Below are 16,252 nucleotides of genomic sequence, written 5' to 3' on the forward strand. Positions count from 1 at the left end.
GGGTATGTTTATTTGCTGAGAAGTCCCTCTCGGAGCCGTAAAGTAGCTTGTACATTGCTGAAGGGTATCCCAGACTTTGCTCTGCCTGGTGGTCCAAGAACAGTACTGAGAGCAGTGTGTGAGGTGTGGGAAGTGTGTGCTTGTGTCCCGGAGACCGCAGAGCTAATGTCCCCGTGGCAGTGGGCCTCCGGCCACCCCGAAACCTTGAGGGACACTCTTGGGAAGTTAGTGCAGCCTTCCCAGTGAGACTGCCCCTTCAGTCAGGCCTGGGCACTCGAGGCGCCCCGAATGTTGGCAATGGCGCTACTGCTGGGTCTCCTGGTGCAGGGGCTGCAGCCTTCTGCTTCTGTGCCCTTGGCCACCTGCTCGGCACTCAGTGACCAGTCCTGAGTGGTCTGGGTTCCCCGCCAGCCCCGATACCCCTCCTGGAGGTGACTCATTTGGCCACTGACCCCCCTCTCCCTCGGTCACCGTGTCTCACCTCCCTCGTCGCCCCCACCCCCAGCCTGACTCACTTGATGTGGAATAAAGTAACTGACACGTACACCCAAATGGTGAGTGGGATCATGTCCTAGGAGGATTCCACGGGAAGGACAGTGGATTTTGAAGTACAGTGATGTGCGGAATACACACCATGAATTCTAGGGAGACAGTCAGGTGGAGAAGGGAGTTAGGGAGACGAGTGACTTCTGTTGCCTTCACGTGTAATTGCTCAGTATTTGAAATGCCTGGGGAGTGTTTTTTTTGTTTCTTGGATTTCAGATCTCTACCAAGGACCGTTTGCGTGTGCTTAAGTCCAGCTGAGTGTGGTACTTGTGAACACGGCTGTCCTGTGTGTGTAAAATCAGTGTGCTGCTGTAATTCAGCCAGCAGTGCCCCGCTCCGCCCCGCGGTGTTTGCACAGCTCCCTCTGCTTCTCCTTGGTGTTGGGCACGTGAGGTGTGACACGCACCGGGGCCCACGTGCCTGCACACGTGCTGAAGGGAATGCTGACCTTCAGCCCTCAGTTTTTCCTTCCTCCTTTGGTAACGACCGTGTGCTTGCCTGCAGCCGCCGGGACCGTGACTGTTCCCACACTCGTGCCTGGTTAAGAGCTTTCAAAAATACGATGGACATCTTTGATATGCTATTGTAACTTTAATAAATGCTTTTCCCTCTGTAATTCCCCCCAGTTGCCTTACTTTTGTGGACTGTTTATCGCAATGGATAGAGGTCGGTCATGTGAAATCTTTGCATGTGCATTCAGGTAGAGGCCGCTAGCTCGCTGGAAGGTTTCTAATGATTTGGAGAGGGGGCTTATCTAAAACAGGGGTTTTAAATGCTCTAAGGAGGCACCCAAAATGTTGCACAGGTTTAAATGGATGGGCGAACCTGTTTTACTTAGTGGGGTTTCTAGTTTGAAAAGAATGTGCCCCTAAATGTGTTTGAAATACATGGCTTTCACTCAAAGTGACATGTCCCTCCAGTGCTGTGTCTGGTGGGGAGGTGGTGGAGACTGGGCGGGACCACTGTTTCTGGGCCCCTGCTATATGTGACTTATTTTGACAGGCGGAGGGTGAGGTGTGAAGCTTTGGGATGAACTGAGGAATGAATGAACTAAATAAAGACATTTATCTCTCAGCAACTAGCAACTCCCTAGCATGTTCTGTATTTGCTATTTCAGATATTTTCTTCATTCTTCACACCGATTCCCAACTCCCTACTCCCATATGTACACCTCTCCTGCTCCACTGAAAAGTGGCCTCACCTTCTCGTACTTCAGAGCCAGCTGCATATGGGTGGCAGAGATTGCTAGTTTTCCTTCACTCTCCGTCGTCTCTCTGTGTGATAATAGAACCCACAGCTTTAGCTGGAGACTGGAATTCCCTGAATAAGGTCTTCATTTCCCAGACTTCTTACAGCTACATGTGGTCGTTTACCACAGCTCCTCCCAAGACCCCATTAAAACTAAGGGGAATTTTAATTTTTTTAAAAGTATAAATCCACTAAGGTGACTGTAAATAGCAACAAAATTTTGGAAACGCCAGAGGATAGGTAGATGGTTACTGACTTCGAAAGCACCTGAGACACTGTAAGAAAGAAATGAACACATCTGAGAATCCGGTTTTATCACAAAGCTCCCAGAGGCTCTGGAACTGGCAGTTCCAGGTACCTCCAGAAGTGGATGTGAAGAAGGCTGAAAGCAGGAGGACTGGCTGAGAGCCAGTTTAGGAAGCAGTTACAACTCCCCTCCGCCCGCTTGGGCCGTTGGCCCTGCCCTAGCCCAGTGGGAGCCTGAAAGGAGGCGTGACATCAGCCTTCAGTGTGTAAAATCCTCAGCTCAGGAAACAGGCTGCGTCCTCCTTCTTGGGGAGTCTCACCAGCCAGAAAGGAGTAAGGGTACCAGTGCCAGATGTGCCAGAGAAGGTCACACACACGGAGCAGTGGATTCAAATAAACAATTAAGGAGAACTCTGAGAAGGACGGCTGTAAGTCTCCAGATTACAAGGATCAGCCTTGTACTAACACACTGGAAGAAGAAAGACCCTTCCCATGGCACGTACTGTGTAATTTCAGAACCCTGGGGAGGAGAGGTTCTATAACTTCTGGAGAGAATGAACAGGATGCATACACTGTATCAGCAATGAAAATGGCTTTGGAATTCTCAGATGCCACATGGGACAGTAGAGGAATTTGGACCTTTCAGAATTCTGAAGGAAATACATATAAAAGTCAAGCTAAAGATTTGTAGTTTCTCTTGGAATTTACGTTCCACACACCCTTTCTTAGGAAACTACTAGAGCATTGTACTCTTCCAGAGTGAGGGAGTAAACAAAGGAGAAAACCTGGTGTTCAGGAAATGTGGCTCCAACACAAAGGCAAGGTGACTCCCAGGAACGTAGTGAAAGCTTCCAAGGTGGCAGCTGTGCGTCAGGCCAGAAGACGCCGGATCGAGATCAGATGGGAGGAGGCTGAGGCTCCAGAGAAGATGTCTCAATTATTAGAATACCTGTTGTCTCTGAGCATACTTAGGAGTTGGGGTTGATTTATTGGCAAGTGCTTAGGAACCAAGGGACACAACTCCAAGGAAAACGAAAGGTTGAGCAAGAAAGAAAAAGTTATCACAGTAACACTAGATGTCTCAGCTACGACTACTATTTACATCAGTGAACCACCATAAAGCGCTTTTGGGGATGGAGGGTGGGGAGGTGTGTATGAGTGAAAGCGAAATAACGAACAGAATTCATTACAAACAACGGAGGGCAGCAACAAGGCCAGAAGTTGCTTCTTTCAAAAGAAAATTGATAACACCTCCAGAGAGACAAGACGGAAAGGGCGTAGGAATCACATAAAAAGGGCAATTTCACAGGTCATGTAAAAAAAAAGGCTATATTAGAAACAACTTCAAGGTAGTAAATGTGTAAGTTTAGAGGGAATGGATACATTCCTAGGAAAATAGAACTTACCTAATATGAAAGGAGGTGCTCAGACAGCCACCAGGGCAGCCAATGCCCTTCAGGAAGTGGAAGTTGAGTACTTGCCCGGAATCTTGGCGCGTCTCCTTTAAGGAACTGAAGTCCCGCCCCGGGTGGAAAACGCAATTTCTCTGCGGCCATTCTGTTTACGTCACAACGGTGTCGGGCCAATGAAGACCCACGAGTTGGGTGTTCTTGTGCGTGTGGACGACGTGGGGGCGGGACTTCCGGAGCTGTCTTCCTGGGATCTCGGCGGTTCTGGGGTCAGTCCTGATCCGCCGGCGCGGAGAGCTGGGTGGGTTCCGGGCTGGGGCTCCCGGGGGCAGGGCCGCGCGCTCTCTGAGGAGGTGGCCACGTGCTTATCCTGGAGGAGTGGCTCGTGGATAAGGCTCGGGCCCTGCTGTGTGGGGACTGACGCGGGCGCACTTCGCACTTGCGGCCCCGGGGTGGTGGACATGCAGCGGAGGGCGAGGCACCTTCCGAGCAGGGCGTTTTCGTAAGAGTCTCAGGGTAGGGCGCCGGTGCAGCCAGAGGCCCGTTCCGTGGCATGTGTGGCTCAGGCTCGAAGACGTTTGCTCCTGGCTGAGAACAGGGAGCCACTGCGGGCAGAAACTACAGTAGAGAGGGGTGTGGGAGAGGCTTCGGCTTCAGCTTTCCCCAGCTCCGAAGCAGCACAGCCGAGAGAAACCCTGCAGAAGTGGGCGGGGCAGGGCCTTGTGAAGCGCCATGGAGTCCACGTAGGAGTTGGGGTTGATTTATTGACAAGTACAGCCACGCCCTTAGTGTGCAGGGAGGACCGGTTCCTCGCCGGCCCGGGCCTCCTCCCGCACCGGGCCATTCACAGTGGGCCGCAGGCGGAGAGACCTTTCACACGGGGAAGTACAGCAGATGTGAAGGAGCCGCGGGCAGCCACACTGGAGGAAGGCCTGAGTGCAGTTAACGTGGGAAATCTTTGCCACAACGCCGACCTCATTCAGCACCAGAGAATCAACCGTGGAGAAGAGCCTTACGGGTGTAGCCACCGTGGGAAGGATGCATTCAGCAAAGGACACACACTTGTTTGGCATCAGAAGCTTCACAACACAAAGGCCTAGTGAGTTCAGTAAATATCAGACAACCTTTGGCCATACCTGTGAGCTCATTCAGCGTCAGAAAGTTTATACTTCGAATGCATGGAATGAAAACATTTTGACAAAGCTCTGCCCTGATTTGGCACTGGAAGGGTTGCAACCCAGAAATATGAGTACAGCAAACACGGGAAACCTGCCAAAACCTCCAACTGGTGTTTCACAAAAGCCCGTTAAGTATGACCAGTGTGAGAAAGCCTTAAGCTTCAGGGCCATCCTCGTTCAGCCCTAGCAGATTCACACTCAAGAGGAAGACTTTCCACCAAAGAGGCTTCCTCATTCGGCACCAGAAGGTTCACTGTAGAGAAAGGCCTAAGAGTGCAGCCAAAGTGAGAAAACCTCCAGTCAGAGGCCTCACCTCGTAAGGCATCAGAGAAGGGCTTTAAGTGTGCGGGGAACGTGCATTCTCCCTGTTCAGCATAACAGATGGTGTGCCAGAGACCAGCTCTGAGAGTAGCCTCTGTTGAGGATGCTGTCGGCTGAAGTTGGACTTCATACGCTCAGGCACCCACACGGGATAATTCCTAATGAGTACTAGGTGTGTGAGGAGCTTTCGGGAGCCACATGGCACTTTCTGACCTGCCCAGGGCCTTTGCCAGAATTCTCTCTTTGCCAGTGCCAGTGGTAGAAGTCATCTCACCATTCTGCCAGCTGGGAGGGACTCGTAAACTGCTTATTCCAGTCCCTGGTGGGACCACGGGCAGCCGGGGCCCATTGATGGGCCTTCGTCGCTTCCTGATGAGTTAGGGTGTAGGTATGACCCAGCTGTGGCTAGGAGGATCGCTGGGGTCTTTCTGTGGCTTTCAGGGATGGTTTACCTTTTTTTAAGGGACGTTGTTGGCCTCGTGTGACTCTTGATGGATTTGTCCAGCTTCCAAGTCAAACTTCCAAGGGGACTGCCTGCTGTGCTCCTCTGGAGCCCCATCGTCTCCCTTGAAATCAGAGAGCCCATCCCAGGGGTGGCACCTCCACCATCATACCTGCCTGCCAAGGACAGCAGTCCTGAGGCTGTTCCTGGACGTGAATGCTCCTCTGACTAATGTGTTCTCAGTTCCCAAGTGAAAGGAATGTCTTCCAGGACTTAGTGAAGTGTGTGGACGGGAGGTAGGTGTGCAGGGCACACATGGTAAATCCACTCCGACCTTCTTAACCTCCCTGTGCCTTGGGATGCCCTCCTCTGTGTGTCTCAGCCTTGTTAAGTGTAGACTGTTTTCGAGTATAAGTTTCAGACAATTAGATGTGTTGCTTAGAAACACCTCTAGCTGCTCAGTGAGTACAGTAAATCTGGAGTCTGGAAACTTCTCCATCATTAATAAATTTGGTCTGATCTAGTGGTATGTTCCACCCTCCTTGGTCTAACACCCTTAGAATCCGCTTCACACATGTTTCCCATATTTATGTATACTCCTGATATATATTAGAGAAGTCTTGCTCATTTTCTAGGTGTGTAAGCTCTTCTTCCTGAAGTGTAGTGCCACTCCTGTCCTTCTGGAGCATGCTGTGATTCGACCTTAGTCATGTGGTTGTGGTGGGTCTTGAGAGAGGGTATCCCCTTTCAAGGCATCTTCCCTTGGCGAAGTTGTCACAGGATTTTCAAGCAAAGAGAGAATAATTTTCCAAGACACTGTGGCCAAGATGCTTCTACTGGTGAGAGAGGCTTAGAATGACTTCGCACTTCAAGATGATCGGTTTCCCTGGGTCTAACCAAATGTCCTCGCTCCAGGTTTCATGCTCCCACCTTTCCCAGCCAATGCCTGACTTTCCCCTGAGATACTGGTGAGACTGTGAACTCCACGTTGTTGTTCACCAGCAATACAATTAACTTTTCTGTATGATTTTTAGGAACATGACTCCTGTGACTGCAAGAAAAGAGCTTCATTTAGGGCTGTCATTGAAGTATTCTGGTTCTCACTTGTCCTGAGTTGAGTCACCACGACTTGTCATTTTCTCTCTGTATGCACTCTAGTGCACTCAAGAGACTATCCCATACTGTGTCCCTGTAGTCATCCTTACCACCATAAAAAAAAAAAGTTCAGTAGCCACTGAGGCTCGAGGTCACTGGCTTCAGACAGTACTTCATCGCAAGCAACCGAAGGCGACTGTGTGATTAGTTCTGATGCCGGTGTGCCCGCAGGCCACGGGTACTGAGCATTTCCCGCTGGCCGTGAGCACAGCACTTGTTAAGCTTGAGATTCCAACAGATCAGTTCCCAAATGCCATCTTTGCAAGTCTGTCTCCTGTGGGCACTCCTGGTACCAGTTCTGTATCAGCCAGGGTCCAGTCCAACAGGCAGTAACCACACAATAATTTGAGCAAGGAAGATTTGATGTAAAGAATTATTAACTACTTCCAGGGAGAAAGAAGAGGATTCTAAGGGATACCCTGAGGGGGAGTACCCAAGGAAGAATAAACAAGGAAGGGAGGAGGCCTCCTTAAGGCTGGACTGAGACCTGGTTGGAGATGCTGCTGTTTTAGCTCGACAGACAGACAGCGGAGAAGTTTTCCAGGTTGATCTGGACCAGAGATGGTCCATGTTTGTTCTTCCAAGACTGATGGGCAAGAACGCTGAGCTGGCGGAAGGTGGGACCCCCATCCCCGGAACCCGCACCCCTGGCAGTGGGATGCCTATGGAAGTGGGATGGCTACATAATTCACCTGGGAGCTGCCCGGGGTGAAGGGAGGTGCTATCAACTTTGCTTAGAAGCCCACTCGGGTGTGGCTGGGCTTGCTGGTGAGCTGCTGAGAACCCCTCGATGGGGGTGCCCTTGAACTCCCTGGAGGCTGGCTGGGGTACCTGCAGAACTTGCGGGAAGCTGCTCACAGGGGTGCCATGGACCGCTCCACCAGGAAGTCATCTCAGGTGCCCTGAAGCTCACTGGGCTCCACTGGCTGCGCAGCACTCCAGTCAAACACTGTGGGAACCAGAGGAAGGCAGGCGCCCAGGACCAGGGAGAGAGGCTTCCTCCTCCAGCATCCCTCCAGCTCCTCCACCAGCAGAGCCTGGCGCCACGCTGGCTGGCCGGGAAGAACCCGTCTGGCTTCCGAAGCAGGACAGTGAAAAGCGGAGTCAGGGCTGAGAGGCGACACGTTCACAACTGGCACAGCTAAACTCCTTTTATGAAGTTAAAACAACCTTGATGACAAAACCCAACAAAGATGGTGGGAGAAAAGAAATAGTTCTGGCCTGCCTCACATATGCATGGATGTGGAATCCTAAAGAAAAGTCAGAAAACTGGATTTAGCGACTTACAAACTCTAAAGCGGTAAGACCAGCTTGGGCTTGTACCGGCAGGCTCTCCACCGGAACTTGTTGTTTTCTTTCTTGATGTGGGGCTGTCACCAAGCTGTGACCAGGTGACCCTCTCGTCAATGAAATGCAGCCTCCAGGTGAAAACTTCTAAGGAGAGAGCTCGCAGGCCTCCTCCTGTTCGCTTTCCCCCCTGCTTTCTGTGCAGGCGACCTGCCCCTTAGGGAACGCGGAGTTACCGGGTAGACGGCCGTGTCGGGAGAAGAGCTGCTTGCCAGTCAGACTTCCATCCTGGGCTGCTAAACAGGCGATAAACGTTTTGAGCTGGTGCACACTTTGGGATTCGTGTGTGTGTTTTAGTCTTCTCTAACTATTTGCGTTATAAGATAAATTTTATAGTTAATCGTATTTAGGGATTAAGGGATAAAATTATATGATCATATTAACAGATGCAGAAAAAAACTGTTTAATTAAAAATCCCTGCCAACGAGGAGTGGAAGGGAATGTCTTGATTCTGATACAGGTTATTTCTAAAAAACCCACAGCAGGCATTATAACTATTGGTGAAAAATTTAATGCTTTGCTTTTGAGTTGGGTCCACTAAGGTAATTAACAATAAAAAAAATCATATGATATAAGGATTAGAAAGGTGGGAACAACTTGTTATTTGACAATAGAAATGTAGAAAATCTAGAAGTACTTACAGATACGTTTTTAGATGAATAAATTTATAAAGTTGTTGAATACATGGTCAGCTATAATACCAATTGCATTCTGTGGGCCAAAACCAGAAAATTAGAATATTCCAAGTGTTCCTTGGAACATCCCTGCTGTTTCAGAAGGAGCGTGAGCCAAGCTGTGGTGAGAGGTGGGGTGAGGCGGCTGAGCACTGAGGGGCCCGGGGCCTGGGAGCTCAAGCCTCCCGGTGTGTAAAGCCCAAATGGAGCTCCAGGCGTGTGGGATAGAACCGCACCTGGCGTGCGAGTGACGGCCTGGGTGGGCAGCTGGAGGACAGACCTTGGAAAGCCTGGGGGTGACACTGCTGACTTCGGCTGGCTCCCCCCCCGCTACCCATGGCTGTGGAAATACAGGGAAGACCGCAGCCCCGTGCCCGGCACACGACAGGGGCTCAGAGAGCGTCGTGGAGGAAGGAAAGAACCTGCTACACAGGACGTGGGTGGGAGCCCCTCCGTCCCTCGCATCACCTCCTGCCCTCCCTCGCCTCTGCCCTCCCCATGTCCACCTCCGGGCGCTCCTGCACCAGCGGGACGGTGGCCCGGCTCATGTCCTGCCTCCAGTCTGCTCTGCTTCGTCCTCCCCCTCGGCTGGCTGGAAGGAGCTTCCCTGAATGTGGCTCCACCTCCCACCTGCCGTGTACACTTCGTCATCTCCAGCTCTTGGCGGCCCCGCGGCCTGTTCCCCTCCCCCGTGTGCTGGAAACCCTCAGGGCTGCCCCATCCCCTTTCAGATGCCACTTCTGCTGGGAAGCCTTCCCTTCCCTCCCAGCCAAGTGGTACCCCCACCCCGTGCTCCGCAAGGCCTATGCTCCCGCCCCCAAACGTTTGTTGTAAGGGTCTGAGTACAGGTTTGTGGTCTGCATGTCCCGGGGGTTGGAATGCCTGCTCTGAATGCGGGTAGACCAGGGTGGGGGTGAGTGTGCTCCCAACCCCCAGCTGCTCTCTGCCTCGCAGTGGCTCTAAAGCTTTCCATTTCTTCTGTCGGGCCCCTAGGAGCAGGTAATTTTTACCCTTATGAATGAAAGCTTAAAACAGCCCCCAGACTTCCTAATCTATGGAAATGAGGCATTTCTGAGCAAGGATGTTATTTACTGTTCAAGATGTGACCCTGTGAGCTGCTGGGCCCCTTGGCGGGTTCTTGCCGAGAGGGACGAGGTTCCAGGGTAGGTGTGGTCTGCTCGGGGGTGGGGGGGTGGGGTGGGGGGTGGGGCCTCTGTGCTGTAGACGCTGACAGTCAAGCCCCACGGGGCTGCCCGACAGCACAGGACGCCCCGTGGAACGTGAACTTAAGATAAACAATGAATGATTTTTAGTATAACAATGTCCCATGTAATGTTTAAATTTACCTGGGCACCCTGTAGTTTTAGTTGTTAAATCTGGATTTGTTAATTCTATTTGGAATAAACTTGGGGATAAAATTAGTTTTTATGAATCTGTAATTCTGTCAGTGGGAAGTCTGACTTACAAACAGGGATGGTGAATATTTTGAGAAGCAGGCCAAGTAATCAGAGAGACATTGTTTTTTTATTTATGAAACCTGAATGAAACTCTTCTAAATTAGCTCCAAAAAAATCAGAAAGTATCAGCTATTTCCAGGTGCTCACCATCCACTCATATGATGATGGTAACTGTTGAAAAGGTCTGAAATAACATGCATGTTTCACAAAACGTTTTCCTAAAGCCCGGTATATTGTGTCTGCCCATATTTTCACCTTTTCTGTTGTGGGGTTTTCCCTCCTGATGTTCCAAGATCCTTCTTTTATGATTTCCTTTCCATTTCAAGATCTTCTTTTCGTCATTTCTTTAGGGCAGGTCTGCTGGTGACAGATTCGCTTAGTTTTCCTTCATCTAATAGTGTCTTGGTTTCTCCATTTTTGAAGGGTGTTTTCACTGATGGTTTTGTTCAGCTCCGGACACATGCTGTCCCACTTCCTCTGGCCTCTGTGGTCTCTGATGAGAAGTCACGTCGCTCAGAGCTGCCTTTTCTCGTCTCTGTAAAGTGTTCCTCTCTTGCCACCTTCAAGATTTTTCCTTTGTCCTTGGTTTTCAGGAGTTTCATTATGATGTGTCTTGGTGCAGATTTCTTTGGGTTAATCCTTTTTGGTGTTTGCTTGGCTTCTTGAATCTGTACCTGTGTGCTCCTTGGCCCAGTTTGGGGCAAGTTTCAGCCATGGTGTCTCTGAGGCGCTGCCAGCCCTGCCCTCTGTCCAGGGCCATGGCGACATGAGTGCTGTGCCTTTTGCTGTAGTCCCACAGGCCCTGAGGCTCTGTGATTTTTTTTCCTGTTGTTAAGATTGGTGATTTCCATTGTTCTCTCTTCCAGTTCACCAGTTACACCCTCTGCCTTCTCTGTTCTGCTGTGGAGCCATCCAGTGAGTTAAAAAAACGAGAAACAAAAACCTTTGGTTATATTTTTCAGTGCTAAAGTTTCCATAAGTTTCTTCTTTGTATCTTCTGTTTCTTTGGTTTGTATCTTCTGCTTCTTTTCATTTATTTCAAGTGCATTTACAATCCCTTGTTTAAGCGTTGTGATGGCTGCTGTAAAATCCTTGTCTGGGAATTCCAGCACATGTATCGTTGGTGTTGGCATCTGTTGGCCGTCTTTTCTCATTCGAGTTGGGATTTTCCTGCTTTGTGGCATGACTAGTGATTTTCAGTTGTATCTCACACGTTTCAGGTGTTCAGAATTTTACCTAAATCTGTTTTAGCAGGCAACCTCTGACACGTCATCACTGGGAGAAGGAAGTGTGGCCTTATTACTGTCAGGTGCCGTGAAAGTCCAGGTTCCCCTCTTGGCCCCCGATGAGACCCTGGGGGATGGAGAGGATGTCTTCCCCTCAGCCGCAGGGGGCTGGGGCACAGGGCACTTCCCTCATTAACACCGGGCAGTGCAGGGAGTTCTGACTCTCCACTAGCCCCCCTCTGACCCCACCCTGGCGGACGTGGGTGGACGCTGATTTCCACTAGACTAAGTCCATTCCGTAGCTCAGCAGCCCTTCCAGGGGAGGCCCTAAAGCCAGTGTTCCCTTGTCACTGACACTTAGAAAGACATTAGACTTCAAGCATTATCTTAACCTTCATAGAAAATGAAATGAAAAGCAAAAGCTGTAGCTTTCCAGAGCCAGGACGGACAAGCAGAGGCCACTGGGGGCCAGTCACAGTGCTTGGGTCCTGTGTGGTCTTCACGGAGGAGACAAACACGCCTGCCCTGAGGTGAGTCTTCCTGTGGACGGAGGGCCTGCAGGGAGGTGCTGGGGGCTCTGGGTCTGGTGCCAGCTGGGACTCGAGTCTTGGGGGGGTTGTGGTCTGGGGCTGGTTTTCCTCATTTGTGAGCCAGGAGGAGGGACCGTCTCTGGTGAATGGCATTCCCCATTCTTGTCTGTGATGACAAAAATCAAAATTGTGGAGGGAGGGCTCACAGAAGTGGGGAAACTGAATTGACTGGTGGTCAGCACATGGGGAGTTTGTGGGGCAGTTTGTGTGGGAGTTTGAATCCAGTTTTCATGAGTAACGGAACAGAATGAAATTGTGGGGATCAGCCCATCACAGGGGCATTGCCAGTGTCAAAATAATTAGCATTTCCCCTCACAGGCCCTTAAAATCGAAATCAACTTTACATGTCATCCAGCTGTGACACTGGCCTGTCACGGGGCGCCTTGGGGCAGGGGTCCCTGGGGAGGGCTCGCACCTTGTCCTCTGGGCGGGGCCCTGACTTTGTCCCAGGCAGGCCCAGAGAGGACGCAGCCTCCCTGCATCTTGACACACCGGAGCCGGTGCTGAGCACTCAGAGCCTCTCTGGGAACTGTAAGGTCATAGAAGCCCAGGAAAGACAGTGCTGGTCATGCATGGGGGAAGAAGGTGTAACTGGTGTAGGTGGACGGAGGGTTTTCAGGTACTTTGGTGAAAGGAGACTTTGAGTCCTTTCACCTGAGTAAGAAAGTTCAGAAACAAAGAGCCGTCAGTGGGGAGCAGGAGTGAGTGCTTCCCTAATGAAGGAGTCAGCAGTGATGACAGCTCAGTCACTTCCCTGTCCCTTGGGCGGGGCGTTCGGGGGCTGGGCCAGCGCTGCCAACCTGGCTTCCAGCAGGCTTTTTTTTTTTTAAATGGGGTTACTGGGGATTGAACCCAGGACCCCGTGCATGCTAAGCGCGGGTTCTACCACTGAGCTCTGCCCTCCCCCTCCAGGCTCTTACTTTAGGCAAGAAAAAAAAAATTTCTCAGCAATCAGTCCCCCCAAAATTCATCAGTCTCTCTAGGATTTGAATCAGCTCTGGCAGCCTGGTGAGGTGTGGACTGGGGAGGAGGTCTGGGAGGGGCCAAGCAGATTTGGGCCCATGTGTGAAATACCCTGGGGAAGGACAACTTCAGCCCCAGCGCCTGCTCCAGTTGTAATCCAGACCGCAGCCAAGGTTCTGACAAGTTAAAGGTGGCTTTTATCCTGAGTTTTATTGTTCAGATGTTGGTCCTTTAATATGTAATTTGGCCTGATGTAGGACTGAGAAAATGCATTGTCTTATTTCACCCTTGACATTTTTATTGCAGGGAATTTTCAAATCTGTGGGAAAGACTGTTGAGGCTGCTTCCTTGGGAAGTAGTTAAAGGGAGACAGGTCAGCTACTGAGCGCAGGGAAGGAGGAGAAAAGCGAGGGGAAGGGAGGAAGAAAACGCAGGGCAGGGGACTTAAGCGTGAGGAACCCCTGTCACAGCGTTTTACTTCTCCGCTTGTTTTTAGGTAGTTCTTTTCCCTCCATTAGTCAGACGTGGACTGAGCCTCCTGTTCCTTTGGTGAGAGGGACCTGTCCCCAGCTCGGTGACCTTGCCATTTCTCTTCAGTTCTCTGGGCTCGTGTCTCTTCATGTGCAGGTGCAGAGGGGGACCGAGAACGTCGTCCACTGCTTTTGGCTTATTTCAAGCGTTCAGTGGACCAAGTAAGGCATGCTGAAGGAGCCCTGTTTAATGAGGCGTGCATTAGAGCGGGGTGCGGGCAGGGGAAGGGGCTCCTTGCAGGAAGCTGCACTTAGCAGAGATCTGACGTTAGGGAGATGGGCAGGCCTGCGCCTGGAGGAGGAGGGGACCTGGTGCAGAGCCCTGTGGTGCCCCTGGGGGAAGGGCACCAGCACCCTTGTTCCTTCCTCCTTCCAGCTTTGCGGCCCTGCCTCCCCTCAGCTGCTCAGGTTGCAGGGGAGACCATGGGGCCAGGTGAGCGAGAAGCCACTTACTGGCTTAAGCAGGGAGAGTCACAAGGGGACTGGCATTTTGAAAGGAGCAGAGTGGCCGTGGGCGCCAGCCTTGTGGTCCAGGGCAGGCCAACGATCCGGCCATTTCCCGAGGCCAGCTTTGATCCTGGTGGCCTGGACTGTGGGGCTGGAGGTGGGTGGAGAGAAGTGAGCTGATCCTAGAGCAGCTAAGGAGGTAAGAGCTTCTGATCTGGGTGGCTGGTTGGGTAATGAATGGTGAGGGGTGGGAGGGGATCACGCTCCATCCCGAGCTGTCTACCCCGTGCAGCTGGGTAGACCGTCTTGTGATTCATGGAGATGTAAGCTACCAGACAAGGTGTGGTCTTGGAAAGATTGAATCTGAGGTACTTTTGAGATGTTCAGTGGAAAATGTGGAATACAATTCAGAGTTCAAAGTTGAGGTCTGTCTGTATGTTTTCACCCTTTCTTGTATCCACACCACTTACCATGTAGCGTTCCAGTTCCTCCCTTGAGAGGGAGAATAAACTTTCCCAACCCTTGACTGGAGGCTCAACTCTCTTCGATTAAAAAATCCCACATCTTTCTCAGCCCTTCCTCCCCTCCCATGCATGGTCGGCTCCTCCAAGTTGCTGCCCCCTCGGTGAGGCTCTTCAAGGACGATTCCTTTAGCACAGCTCCTTGAGTACAGTTCCTTTCCATCTTTGGGTCTGTGAAACTAAAGAGTTGGTTATCTGCTTCCTATACCCAGCATACAGTGGTGGGGCAGGCACAAGATAACCATGATACATATTCCTCTTTAAAAAAAGGGGAAACGGGAGGCACCAAGCAGTCAGTGGTCCATGGCAGTTCTGACATCCAGCGGGACACATGTTGGAAGTTCCCTGATGAGGTTTTGAGGCTTGGAAATAATTCTTCACAGTGTTTGGCTCTACCCTCTGGCCTCTTGTTTCCACCCTCTGAGTCATCCTGTCTTTTTTGGTGAAGGAGAATGCGTGTTTGCAGCAGAGTAGTTTTCACAGCCTGATTCCTGCTGGTAGAATTTAGGGGGTCAACCTGGCTCCTTTAATTTAAGGCCACCTTTGTTTTTTAGTATAGGCTGACAATGTTTTTGCTGATGTAATTCTCTCATATAATTGTGAGTCACATATGAATCTCATTGTGGTTTACCCCGTTAGACAGAAGCTGCATTCCCAAATCTCTTCCAGATAAGCCTTTAAGCTCTGTTTCTTCCTTCTTTGGGTTTAGTTTGCTGTTCTTTTTACATTTCTCAAAATAGAGACTTTGATAATTAATTTTTAGCCTTTCTTTTCTTCTATGTACATTTAAACTTATAAAATTTCCCTCTGAGCATAGCTTTAATCTCATAAATTTTGTTGTTATATTTTCATTTGCATTCATTTCAAAATATTTCTAATTTCCATTATGAATTCTTTTTAACTCATAGGCTATTTAGAAGAGTATTTAGAATTTAAACTTCTTCCTCAGCTGTAGCTTAACTCCATTGTAGTCAGAAAATAGAGAATATAATCTGTATATTTTCAATTCTTTGAAATTCGTGAGATTTCAACATGTTGCTCAAATCTTCTGTACATGTACTGATATTTTTTATTCTATCCATTCTATCCATAGATACTTGTTAAAATATTCCATTTTGATTGCAAATGAGTCTGTTTTTACTTCCATTTGTGTAAACATTTGCTTTATGTATTTTAAGCCTATATTATTAGGAGCATGATGATTGGGATTGTCATGTCTTCTTGGTAGACTGACCCTTTTCTTATTATGAAGTATCTATTTATTAATGCTTCTTCCTCTTGTATTTAATTTGGTATTAGTATAACTTCACTGACTTTCCTTTGGTTAGTGTTTGCATCGTATATCTTTTTAAAAGATATGTATAGCTTTTACTTTCACATTCTCTGTATCCTTTTATTTTATTTGTTTATTTTTTATTGAAGTGTTGTTGATTAACAATGTTAGTTTCAGGTGTACAGCAAAGTGATTCAGTTATGCGTATACCTACATGTATATATTTTCTTCTCAGATTCTTTTCCGTTATATATTATTATGAGAAACTGAATATATTTCTCTGTGCTGTACAATAGGTCCTTGTTGTTTATCTATGTATCCTTATATTTTAGATATGACTCTTATAAGTGTCATAGTTGAACTTTATATTTTTATCCAGTCTGATAATATGTCTTTTAATTGGTATATTTAAGAAATTAACATTTATTATAATTACTAATATATTTGGGCTTAAATCTGCCTACCAACTTGTCATTTTTCCTTTGTTCACATGTCAAATATTTCTTGTTCCAAATTTCTCTCAAAATGATTTTCTGTATTTTTCATCTGTAATTTTTTTTTCTGTATTTAACTTCCAACTGACTTGTCTTTTAATTCTCTAATTTTCTCTTCAGCTATGTATGATCTGCTTTTAAAGTCCTATGCAGTTGACTCTTGAAGAACATGGGTTTGAACTGCA

At 49.1% G+C, this 16,252-nt stretch overlaps 1 long non-coding RNA gene across 1 annotated transcript; it reads left to right on the forward strand.

Annotated features, from left to right (window-relative positions):
- The first annotated feature begins 3,690 nt into the window (after window positions 1-3,690).
- On the forward strand, window positions 3,691-8,573 carry LOC116280517 (uncharacterized). The gene is made up of 2 exons (XR_012072974.1): window positions 3,691-3,750; window positions 6,026-8,573. It is a non-coding gene; the product is annotated as an uncharacterized lncRNA (long non-coding RNA).
- The last annotated feature ends 7,679 nt before the right edge of the window (window positions 8,574-16,252 follow it).

This window comes from Vicugna pacos, chromosome 5 (assembly GCF_048564905.1).
Source record: "Vicugna pacos chromosome 5, VicPac4, whole genome shotgun sequence".
Taxonomy (NCBI): domain Eukaryota; kingdom Metazoa; phylum Chordata; class Mammalia; order Artiodactyla; family Camelidae; genus Vicugna; species Vicugna pacos.